General features: G+C 47.2%; 1 pseudogene; it reads left to right on the plus strand.

The window, feature by feature from the left end:
* Positions 1-7,885: 7,885 nt before the first annotated feature.
* On the plus strand, positions 7,886-10,658 carry LOC135965314 (small ribosomal subunit protein eS1-like; annotated as a pseudogene).
* The last annotated feature ends 2,238 nt before the right edge of the window (positions 10,659-12,896 follow it).

Genomic DNA, 12,896 nt, shown 5'->3' on the forward strand with positions numbered 1-12,896 from the left:
TAACGCCTTCTTTCCTTTATTGATGGACTCAACATGGACTTCTGAGGCCCTCAGGCACTTGGAATGAAACCGCAAGTCAAACCAGATTCTTAGTCTCATGGAAAACTCATTCGCTCAGTACAGTAATGATGGGCCAGCCTGGGTCCCCTTCCCTGCCTGCTGCGCTGAGCGTGCGCGGTGAGCGCTCAGGCCCGTCCTGCCCTCAGTGAGCCACCGTCTAGCGGGTCCTGCTCTCAGTGAGCCACCGTCTAGTGGGAGGGAACCCTCACCCCCGGGTAGGGTTTAAGAGGGGAAGCACAGGTAGGATGGTTGTCTGACTAGGGGACTGATGAGCTGCGAATGGAGGCCCCAAGGAGGTTGCTTGGAGGAGGTGACGTTTGAGCTAAGACCTGGGGGAGACAAGCTAACAGTGGCTACGGGATGTGTTAGGGGCGCCAGGGAAACTGCATGGGTGGGTTCTGGGAGCATAGAGTGGGATGGCCCGCCCACAATCCATCTGTCTCTGTCCCAGACCCACCTCTCCTGTGTCCCAGAATTTATCTCTAACATGGCCCAGAAGCCACCTCATGACTGTCCCAGAATTCATTTCTCCTCCTTATCCCAGAACCCACCTGGTCCCTGACCCAGAACCCACCTCCTCCCTGTCCCAGAACCCACCTCCAGCCTGTCTCAGAACCCACCTCCTCCCTGTTCCAGAAGCCACCTTCACGCTGTTCCAGAACGTACCTACTTCCTGTTCCAGAACCCACCACCTGCCTGTACCAGGACCCACCTCCACCCTGTCCCAGGACCCACCTCCTCGCTGTTCCAGAAGCCACCTCCACCCTGTTCCAGAACCCAAATCCTACCTGTCCCAGAGCCCACCTCCTCCCTATCCAAGGACCCACCTCCACCCTGTCCCAGGACCCACCTCCACCCTGTCCCAGAACCCACCTCCTCCCTGTACCAGGACCCATCTCCATCCTGTCCCAGAACCCACCTCCACCCTGTCCCAGAACCCACCTCCTCCCTGTTCCAGAAGCCACCTCCACCCTGTTCCAGAACCCAAATCCTACCTGTCCCAGAGCCCACCTCCTCCCTATCCAAGGACCCACCTCCACCCTGTCCCAGGACCCACCTCCACCCTGTCCCAGAACCCACCTCCTCCCTGTACCAGGACCCATCTCCATCCTGTCCCAGAACCCACCTCCACCCTGTCCCAGAACCCACCTTCTCCCTGTTCCAGAAGCCACCATCTCCCTGTTCCAGAACTTACCTCCTTTCTGTTCCAGAACCCACCTCCACCCTGTTCCAGAACCCAAATCCTACCTGTCCCAGAGCCCACCTCCTCCCTATCCAAGGACCCACCTCCACCCTGTCCCAGGACCCACCTCTACCCTGTCCCAGAACCCACCTCCTCCCTGTACCAGGACCCATCTCCATCCTGTCCCAGAACCCACCTCCACCCTGTCCCAGAACCCACCTCCTCCCTGTTCCAGAAGCCACCATCTCCCTGTTCCAGAACTTACCTCCTTTCTGTTCCAGAACCCACCTCCACCCTGTTCCAGAACCCAAATCCTACCTGTCCCAGAACCCACCTCCTCCCTATCCAAGGACCCACCTCCTCCCTGTCCCAGGACCCACCTCCCACCTCCACCCTGTCCCAGGACCCACCTCCCACCTCCTCCCTGTCCCAGGACCCACCTCCCACCTCCACCCTGTCCCAGGACCCACCTCCTCCCTGTTCCAGAAGCCACCATCTCCCTGTTCCAGAACTTACCTCCTTTCTGTTCCAGAACCCACCTCCACCCTGTTCCAGAACCCAAATCCTACCTGTCCCAGAACCCACCTCCTCCCTATCCAAGGACCCACCTCCTCCCTGTCCCAGGACCCACCTCCCACCTCCACCCTGTCCCAGGACCCACCTCCTCCCTGTCCCAGGACCCACCTCCTCCCTGTACCAGAACCCACCTCCTCCCTGTCCCAGGACCCACCTCCTCCCTGTACCAGAACCCACCTCCTCCCTGTACCAGAACTCACCTCTACCCTGTCCCAGGACCCACCTCCTCCCTGTACCAGAACCCACCTCCTCCCTGTCCCAGGACCCACCTCCTCCCTGTACCAGAACCCACCTCCTCCCTGTCCCAGGACCCACCTCCACCCTGTCCCAGGACCCACCTCCCACCTCCACCCTGTCCCAGGACCCACCTCCACCCTGTCCCAGGACCCACCTCCTCCCTGTCCCACATCGTACCTCCTCCCTGTTCCAGAACCCGACTCCACCCTGTGTCAGAACCCACCTCTACCCTGTCCCAGAACCGGCCTCCTCTCTGAGACAGAACATACTTCCTCCCTGTTTCAGAACTCACCTCCAACCTGTCCCAGGACCCACCTCCTCCCTGTGCTCTAGAATCCACCTTTTCCCTGTGCCAGAACCCACCTCCACCCTGTTCCAGAACCCACCTCCTCCCTGTCCCACAACCCACTTCCACCCTGTTCAGAACCCACCTCCACCCTGTTCAGGACCCACCTCCTCCCTGTTCAGGACCCACCTCCACCCTGTTCAGAACCCACCTCCACCCTGTTCAGGACCCACCTCCACCCTGTTCAGAACCCACCTCCTCTCTGTCCCACAACCCACCTCCACCCTGTTCAGAACCCACCTCCACCCTGTTCCAGAACCCAAATCCTACCTGTCCCAGAACCCACCTCCTCCCTATCCAAGGACCCACCTCCTCCCTGTCCCAGGACCCACCTCCCACCTCCACCCTGTCCCAGGACCCACCTCCACCCTGTCCCAGGACCCACCTCCTCCCTGTACCAGAACCCACCTCCTCCCTGTCCCAGGACCCACCTCCTCCCTGTACCAGAACCCACCTCCTCCCTGTTCCAGAACCCACCTCCTCCCTGTTCCAGAAGCCACCATCTCCCTGTTCCAGAACTTACCTCCTTTCTGTTCCAGAACCCACCTCCACCCTGTTCCAGAACCCACTTCCCCCCTGTTCCACAACCCACCTCCACCCTGTTCCAGAACCCACCTCCTCCCTGTCCCACAACCCACCTCCACCCTGTTCAGAACCCACCTCCACCCTGTCCCACAACCCACCTCCACCCTGTTCAGAACCCACCTCCACCCTGTTCAGAACCCACCTCCCCCCTGTTCAGAATCCACCTCCACCCTGTTCAGAACCCACCTCCTCTCTGTCCCACAACCCACCTCCACCCTGTTCAGAACCCACCTCCACCCTGTTCCAGAACCCACCTCCCCCCTGTTCAGAACTCACCTCCCCCCTGTTCAGAACCCACCTCCCCCCTGTTCAGAATCCACCTCCACCCTGTTCAGAACCCACCTCCACCCTGTCCCACAACCCACCTCCCTGCTGTCCCGTAACCCACCTCCCCCCTGTTCAGAACCCACCTCCCCCCTGTCCCACAACCCACCTCCTCCCTGTCCCACAACCCACCTCCTCCCGTTCCACAACCCACCTCCCCCCGTTCCACAACCCACCTCCTCCCTGTTCCACAACCCACCTCCCCCCTGTTCCACAACCCACCTCCTCCCTGTTCCACAACCCACCTCCCCCCTGTTCCACAACCCACCTCCCCCCTGTTCCGGAACCCACCTCCTCCCTGTCCCGGAATCCACCTCCACCCTGTCCCGGAACCCACCTCGTCCCTGTCCTAGAACCCATCTTCTCCCTGTCCCAGAACCCACCTGCTCCCTGTCCCAAGACCCACCTCCATGCTGTCCCAGGACCCACCTCCTCCCTGTTCCAGGACCCACCTCCTCCATGTTGCAGAACCTACGTCCTACCCTGTCCCAGAACCCACCTCCTCCCTGTCCCAGAACCCATCTCCACCATGTCCCAGAACCCACCTCTCATCTCTGTCCCAAAATCCACCTGGTCCCTGACCTGAGAATCTGCCTCTACTATGATAACCTAGCATCTACTCCTCCCTGTTCCAGAACCCAGTTTGTCATGTCCAAGAACCCACTTCTTCCATGTCCCAGAATACACCTCTCCCATGTCCCAAAATGCACGTCTTCCATGTCTTAGTTTCTACTTCATCTCTGTCATTTCTCCCCTTTTCTCAACTCCAAAAGAGGAAGCATGTTTTTTCTCTTTTATTCTACTAAAATAAACCGAAACACATACATTGGGAAACCATAATATGCACAGATTTGCTCAAAGTGTGGATAATCAACACAGGCATCAAATTTAGAAACATTAAATAGGATGTCTGTCTTCACTGTCAGCCTAAGAGTGGTTGAGCCTGGGTGGGGTGGAGAAAATGGGGTGGGGGGTATTTGACTCATCTCACATTCAGAAAGTTGCTCAAACTTAGAATTCTCCAAAGGCACTCATACATTCAGTCAAAGCATTATCCTGGCAGATTTGGGGGAAAAAAAAGAAGATATTTTTATATTGTACATGTAAATGTGTGTTCCATTCCTGCACCATCTTATCTGTACCGTATTATGAATTAATATTGTCTATTAATCCTATAATTGTCCTTGAGCAGTGCAATTATATGATATCTGTAGACCACTGCTCTGCATTTGTTAGTATTTATTTGTTCAATGGCAACATTACCATACACGCAGTTTTGTTATCCCCGCTTACTATTTCTTCATCTTTTTAATTAGCTGGGAGTCTCAATAAATGGAAATGACCTGGGCCTCTGTCAACCCCTGGGCGACCCTAGTAGGTGAATTCTGCAGAAAAGGGTATCCATGCCTTTCAGAGGGGGATTTTGGGTGAGAGCTGCAGATAAATTGTCACTGTGCTCATGGACGGGCTAAGAAGAGGACCAAGGGCATCTGAATTGCCTGCCTTCAGCTTGGCTGGCACCTGCATCCTCCTGCTCTCGCTGCCTTCTTTAGGGCAGTCATCCTACCCACTCTGAGACTATCATTACACCGTCTCATACACTCACGGGGTCCACCCAACTCCCTCCTCCTACAGATGGGAGCCCAGAGAGAAAACATGCCTTGCTCAATCAAGGTAGCAGCAAGTCAGTGGAAAACATGCGTGCGGTCAGCCATGGTGGCTAACGCCTGTAATCCCAGCACTTTGGGAGGCCGAGGCCGGTGGATCACCTGAGGTCAGAAGTCCTAGACCATCCTGATCAACATGGTGAAACCCTGTCTCTACTAAAAGTACAAAAATTTTTGTATTAATTTTTGTATTAATTAACTACAGGTGTGGTGGTGCACGCCTGTAGTCCCAGCTACTCTGGAGGCTGAGGCAGGAGAATTGCTTGAACCCAGGAGGCAGAGGTTGCAGTGAGTTGAGATTGCACTACTGCATTCCAGCCTGGGTGACAGAGCAAAACTCTCTGAAGGAAGAAAGAAAGAGAGAAAGAGAGAGGGAGGGAGGGAGGGAGGAAAGGAAGGGAGGGAGGGAGGGAAGGAAGGGAGGGAGGGAAGAAGGGAGGGAGGGAAGGAAGGAAATGTGCTTGCTTGGTTGCTTGGTGCATTAAAGAAACTGGTATGGTCACTTTGGAGAGCAATTCGGTAGTATTCCTTAAAACAACAACAAATGAGTATACACTGAAACCAACAATTTTGCTATGCTATATCTAACCTAGAGGGATTCTGGGATGGATGAAAGAATAGTTGTTTTTTCATATTACATAATACTGTGAAACTATTAAAAGCAGGAGCTAGATGTATATATAGCAATGTGGATAAATCTCCTAGACAAATAATAGGGCAAAAAAAAAAAAAAAGCAGAATTAGGATTGTGGTATAATTTTATCTACATAACACGCACATGTACACATGTGGGTATGCACATGTACACATGTGGGTATACACATGTATTTATATAAAAGCAGGGAAAGCACTAGAAGAACACACTGGTATGTTCTCCTGTATAAAATGCAAAATAATTACATGTTTGTAAATGCAAATAGTATCCCTCAGAGGAAGTATACCAAATTCATAAGAGTTGTAACTTCAGGGGGGACCAAGAAGGAACAAGGAATTGGGAGCAGTAGGCAAGGGAAACTTTAGCATTTTTTGTGATGTTTTAATTTATTATTTTCAAAGGTGTTTAAATACTGCTGGAACAATATGCAGAAAGTTACCACGACCGCTTCACTCTCCTATCCCTCAACCCCTTGGTTTTCTTTAGTTAAGACAGCCATTATAACAAATTTCTTATTCATCTTTTCAGGAATACGATTTGCATTTGCAAATATTTGAAAATAGCTTAACTTTTAAGTTTTAAGGAGTAAGTTTAACTTTTAAAAAATAAGTATTAGTATGTTATTTGTGATATTAAAATGGTTTTTAAAGCCGGGCATGGTGGCTCACACCTGTAATCTCAGCTATTTGGGAGAATGAGGTGGGAGGATTATTTGAGACCAGAATTTCAAGACCACCCTGGGCAACATAGTAAGAGCTTGTCTTAAAAAAAATTTTAAATAAAAGAAAAATTTTATTCACATTAAATATTATTTTTCAAGAATGTAGAATGTTCAACACCAGAAAGTATTTTAATAGAATTCATTCTATTAGCAAAGTAAAGGAGAAGAATGACACCATGATTGCAACAGATGCAGAAAAAGCATTTGACAGAAGTCGAACATCCATTTATGTTAAAACTCCTAGAAAACTGGGATATAAGAAAACTTTAGGCTGGGCACGGTAGCTCACACCTGTCATCCCAGCACTTTGGGAGCCCGAGGTGGGTGGATCACCTGAGGCCAGGAGTTCGAGACCAGCCTGGCCAACATCGTGAAACCTCATTTCTACTAAAAATACAACAACAACAACAAAATTAATTGGGCATGGAGGTGGGTGCCTGTAATCTCAGCTACTCAGGAGGCTGAGGCAGGAGAATTGCTTGAACCTGGGTGGCAGAGGCTTCAGTGAGCCCAGATCACACTATTGCACTCCAGCCTGGGCAACAAGAACAAAACTCCATCTCAATAAAAAAAGAAAGAAAGAAAGAAAAAGAAAGAAAACTTAAAAAATTGGATAAAAGGTATCTGTCAAAACCTACCATGCTACAGGTTAATATTCTTCATAAGCATAGACACATGCATCATTAACAAAATAATAACTAATCAAGTCAAGCAACATTAGGAAACATAACATGTCTGTATAATGAAGAATTTAGTTTGTCTTTATCCGCAGTTCTAAACTCCCAAACCTTTAGAATTTCCTGAATAATAAGTGTGTCTTTATTATTTGTGCATTTGTGGTAGACCCCTCAAGCCCTGCTTGATAGTTTGTGCTAATGAGATAACTCAGGATGGGGGCTGGCCACACCAGAAAGACCAATCATGTGATTAGAGAGTTGAGACTTTGAGCTAAATGGTATCATCTGCAGGGAAGGGAGGGGGACTACAGATTGAGTTCAATGGTATAGCTGGTGATTCAGTCAATCATATCTACATAATGAAACCACAATAAAAATTCTGGACACTGAAGCTTGGGTAAGCTTTCCTGGTTGGCCATACTTTTAGAGTATTGTCACACTTTAATGCCCAGAGATCAATGTGTCCTTTATGTTTCAAGCCCTCTCAAACTTTGTTCTATGTGTGTCTTCTTTTGGCTGGTTCCAATTTTTATGCTTTGCTGTAATAAAACTGTAATTGTAAGTATATTGCTTTCCTGAGTTCTGTGACTCATTTTTCTGAATGAAACCTGAGGAAGTCTTCCGGGATGCTCAAACTTGTCACCAGCTAGTATGAAATGAGGATGGCCCTAGGTACCCCTAGAGTTGCTGCTGGTATCTGAAGTGAGGGCAGTCTTGTGGAGAACTCTGCCCTCTTATTTGCAGCTTGGCACTCATTGCAACATCCTATGGCCAAGTGGAGCTTATCTCAGGAATGCAAGGTTGGTTCAACATTTGAAAATTAATTATTGTAGTTTACCTTATTGACAGAATTTCTTTTAAAAACCCCTATGATCCCTTTTGGCTTTCTGAGCAGCACCATGGTGATTGGCAAGAACAAGCGCCTTATGAAAGGTGGCAAAAAGGGAGCCAAGAAGAAAGTGGTTGATCTATTTTCTAAGGAAGATTTGTACAATGTGAGAAAGCACCTGCTATGTTCAATATAAGAAATATAGGAAAGACGCTAGTCACCAGGACCCAAGGAACCAAAATTGCATCCGATGGCCTCAAGGGTCCTGTGTTTGAAGTGAGTTTTGCTGATTTGCAGAACGGTGAAGTTGCATTTAGAAAATTCAAACTGATTATAGAAGATGTTCAGGGCAAAAGCTGCCTGACTAACTTCCATGACATGGATCTTATCCGTGACAAAATATGTTCCATGGTGAAAAAATGGCAGACAGTGATTGAAGCTCATGTTGATGTCAAGACTACCAATGGTTAGTTGCTTTGTCTGTTCTGTGTTGGTTTTACTAAAAAATGCAACAATCAAATATGGAAGATTTCTTATGCTTAGCATCAACAGATCCACTAAATCTGGAAGATCATAGAAATCATGGCCTGAGAGGTGCAGACAAATGACCTGAAAGAAGTGGTCAATAAATTGACTCCAGACAGCATTAGAAAAGACATAGAAAAGGTTTGCCAATCTATTTATCCTCTCCATGATGTTTTCATTAGAAAAGTAAAAATGCTGGCTGGGCGCAGTGGCTCACGCCTGTAATCTCAACACTTTGGGAGGCCGAGGCGGGTGAATCACGAGGATCAAGAGATCGAGACCATCCTGGCCAACATGGTGAAACCATCTCTACTAAAAATACAAAAATTAGCCAGGCATGGTGGCACATGCCTGTAGTCCCAGCTACTCGGGAGGCTGAGGCAGGAGACTTACTTGAACCCGGGAGGCAGAGGTTGCAGTCAGCCAAGATTGTGCCACTGAACTGCAACCTGGTGACAGAGCGAGACTCTGTCTAAAAAAAAAAAAAAAAAAAAAAAAAGAAGAGTAAAGTAAAAATGCTGAAGAAGCCCAAATATGAATTGGGAAAACTCATGGAGCTTCATGGTGAAGGAAGTAGTTCTGGAAAAGCCACTGGGGACGAGATAGGTGCTAAAAGATGAGCAAGCTGATGGATATGAACCACCAGTCCAGTCCAAGAATCTGTTTAAAGTTTGGACTTATAATAAGTGGGAAATAAAAAGTCCTATTTGTGAAAAAAGAATTTGACAAAATTCAACACCCATTCATGATTAACAACTCTCAGCAAACTAGGAATGGAAGGGAAATGACAACCTGATAAAAAAAACTATGATATGCATTATGAAAAAGTTTCTGAAAGTGTAGTAAGACAATTGTTTTGTGAAACTTTTGTTTTACTTTGTGTTTGTGTGTGTGTGTGTTGCACTGGGTCCTAGAGAAGTTTTCAGAGTAGATAAATGCACAAGAATGTTCGTTGCAACATTTTGTGAAAAATTTCAGGCAGCATTCGTGAAAAGGAAAATGCACACACAAATTCATACAGCAGGCCGGGTGCAGTGGCTCACGCCTGTAATCCCAGCACTTTGGGAAGCTGAGGTGGGCAGATCGTCTGAGGTCAGGAGTTCGAGACCAGCCTGACCAACATGGAGAAACCCCATCTCTACTAAAAATACAAAATTAGCCGGGCATGGTGGCGCGTGGCTGTAATCCCAGCTACTCAGGAGGCTGAGGCAGGACAACTGCTTGAACCCGGAGGCAGAGGTTGCGGTGACCTGAGATCATGTCATTGCACTCCAGCATGGGCAACAAGAGCGAAACTCCGTCTTAAAAAAAAAAAATTCCTACAACACAATATGATGTAGTAGTTAAAGTGTATGAGCCAGAGTTAAATGCATCAAGATGGATAAATCTCCAAAACACAATGTTGAGCTAGAAGAGCAAATTGCAGATTGATGTTTGTAACATCATATTTTGTGTGTGTGTGTGATAGGGTCTTGCTCTGTTGCCTAGGCTGGAGTGCAGTGACATGATCTTGGCTCATTGCACCCTCAACCTTCTGGGCTCACCTCAGCCTCCTGAGTAGCTGGAACTATAGGCACGTGCTACCATGCCTGGCTAATTTTTTGATCTTATGTAGAGATGGGATTTTGCTGTGTTGCTCATACTGGCTTTAAGCTCCTAGGCTCAAGCCATCCTCCTGCCTCTGCCTCCAAAAATGTTGGGATTATAGGCACGAGCCACTGCATCTGGCTGTATAATCCACTAGGGGAAAATGTATATATTAATATATATTTATAGGAAAAATCTTTCATGGGGATGATCAATACAAATTCAGTGTGGTGGTTATTTCTGAGGAGGAAGGAAGGAGGAAAGGAGAATGAGATTTGGGAGGAGCACATGAAGGGGCTTTAACAATATTTGTAATATTTTACTCCTTTAAAAATAACCAAAGCAAAATGTTAAGATCTGATAAAGTTGAGTGATGAGTACATAAAGATTTGTTCTACTTTTCTTTAGGAATGTTTGAAATATGAGATTATAAATTATAAGAAGGCAATTTGACACAGTAAAAGTAACCCTTTGTTTTTGAAAGTTTGAGTTGTGAGTTTCCAACACAGCTTGAGCTACTTGGAGATTCGCAAGTGCAGCTGCTTCAAGTGTGTTTCGAGAGGTTCCTGGTAGTCCCCGACGTGGGCAACGAGAGAGGGGCAGAGAAAATGCCCAGGTTTCCCAGTTCTTCCCTCTGATCTGCTTGACCTTTCCCAGCTTTATATATTGGCCTCTGTATTTGGAAGCTATTATAAAAGATCCTAGGACTAAAATAACTTTGTAAACCACTGCCCTAGGCTACCCCAAATAAAAGTTGGGAAGTTTTGCTCCGGGAAATATGGAGTTAAACCTGAGTCACAAATTCTAGGGAATAAGTTTGCCTAGAATATTATTTCCCTAGAATAAATTAAAGGGAATAGCCCTCCAAATGGGTTTATCACATTGGATGATTTAATTTGGTTGGTTGACACATACACATGAGTAATTCTATCTGTCCAGAAAGCAGAGCCACACACACGTGTTAGAAGATGATGAATGTGTTCCAAGAACAAATCGAAATCACCTTGAACTGATCCAATAAAGTGCTGCTAACATCTATTTAGCATTTGAACAGACGATGAACTTCCTGCTTACGGAGCAAGTAGGTAGAGCTAGACATGAGCCTGCTGTTTGTGAAGCCTGGGGAAAAGCTTGCTTTTATACACTGGGGAAAGTGAATTAATTAGAACCTCTTCCCAAAGCCATCACCTGTTTCCACCACTGCCTTCCACTGGGTCACCCTGCACTTGTTCCACCTCATGACCTTTATCTGGATGCCTCCAGTCATTCCATGTTCTCTAGGAGCTTTGGAATAGCTTTGGCTAGGCATGGAAACTAGGTGTGAGAGCCTGTATGTCTCCCAGATGGGAAAACAGAAAGGAGAAGCGTGGCCAGATTCCAATAAGAGATTTGAGAGAATCAACCCTCTATAAAACCTGGAATAGAATTCAACACCTAAGTGAACTAGATCTTGTTTTGACAACACACGTCATTTCCCACCTCCATGAGCCTTTCTTGGTGGTAACAGATTATGACCAGTAATAGGTTTCCATTTCTGCACCCAGTTGGGGGTGATATTAAGATTACTTAACAATCTGTACAACATGGTGCCAACCATCAGAACGGATGCTGGCTATAAAAAACAGACATGGCCATGTCATTACTTCCTGATTCATACACCAGCCCCAGTCTGAGTGATACAGAAATCTAATCTTCAAGAAATTTCTGGTGGGTTGCGTCTGAGTCCAAGAGCAGCTATACCTTAAAGCTTCCAGCTATAATGGAGAAGCTTCCTCCTGTTCTGAATCTACTTTTAAAAAATGTTCCCAACAGAGGGGAGGTGAACTACCTGTCAGCTACTTCTAAATGCTGAGAAGTCAACTGGAAGGCTATTCATTTATTCAACACATAATTATTGAGCATATACTATGCTAAGCCCACTGAACATACGGCAGTGATTGTATACCAGCAGCCTCTGCGTTAAATCCAACACAAAGATATGCTTAGTGTGACCTGCACGGAGTTTTAAAAATTGCCAACATTCAAAAATTGGGAGACACCATATAAAAATCTAGATTTTCAGCTTCTCTTGGAAAACAGCAATATCTGGTCACCCTGGGTCAGATTTCTGCAAAACAGCAAATTGGCTGGTGTGTGGTTTGCGGCAGTACTCACCCAGTCCCTCTTGCCCTCCAGCTTCAGTGATAATTGTCACTTGCCATTCTCATCCTCTTTGCACTGTGTATGAGTACGTGTATGAGTGTGTGTGTGTTTGTGTGTGTGTGTGAATGTTTATAGTAAGGAAATATTTCTCTGCTTCCACGTCTCTGTCAAAAGGGGAAAAACAAAAGCCAGACCAAGAGGGCAGAATGATTTTTATTAGTCTTGGCCCCGTCTCTTGTTTCTGTTACCTGTCATGTTCCAAAGACACTTGAGTTTGCAGCTCCTGGAACACCATGATGCAAAAAAAAAAAAAAAAAAAAAAAAAAAAAAAAAAAAGAGTCTGCCTCAGGGAGTTTGCAGTTTGCAGGAGAAAGGATTAAACTTGACAACCTATAATAATCCCTCGCCCAGGACCCGGTAGCAGGCAGAGGGAAGGAAGAAACTGCAAGTACAAAGTCTTATCTGTGTGAATAAGCTTGGCTTCAAGCATGGCAAAAGGCCCGTTGTGGCTGGGACAGATGAGAGGGAGCGTGGAGGGAGAGGAATTTGGAGAGCCAACTCAGACCTTTTAAGTCATGGTAAGGAACTTGGGTTTTATTCTAAGTGGCATGACGTAGATTCTGCTCACCCCTCCTTAACAAGGCTTGGATCTTGTTACTTCATGTAGCTACGGTAACAGCAATGGCAGGAGAGAGGAGAGGCAGGTGAGGTTTGCATCTACCTAAACTATTAGTATCGCTCAGGTGTCCAGCAGTGGGGAGATGGTGTGCTCCCACATTGGG

This window comes from Macaca fascicularis, chromosome 10 (genome assembly GCF_037993035.2).
Source record: "Macaca fascicularis isolate 582-1 chromosome 10, T2T-MFA8v1.1".
Taxonomy (NCBI): Eukaryota; Metazoa; Chordata; class Mammalia; order Primates; family Cercopithecidae; genus Macaca; species Macaca fascicularis.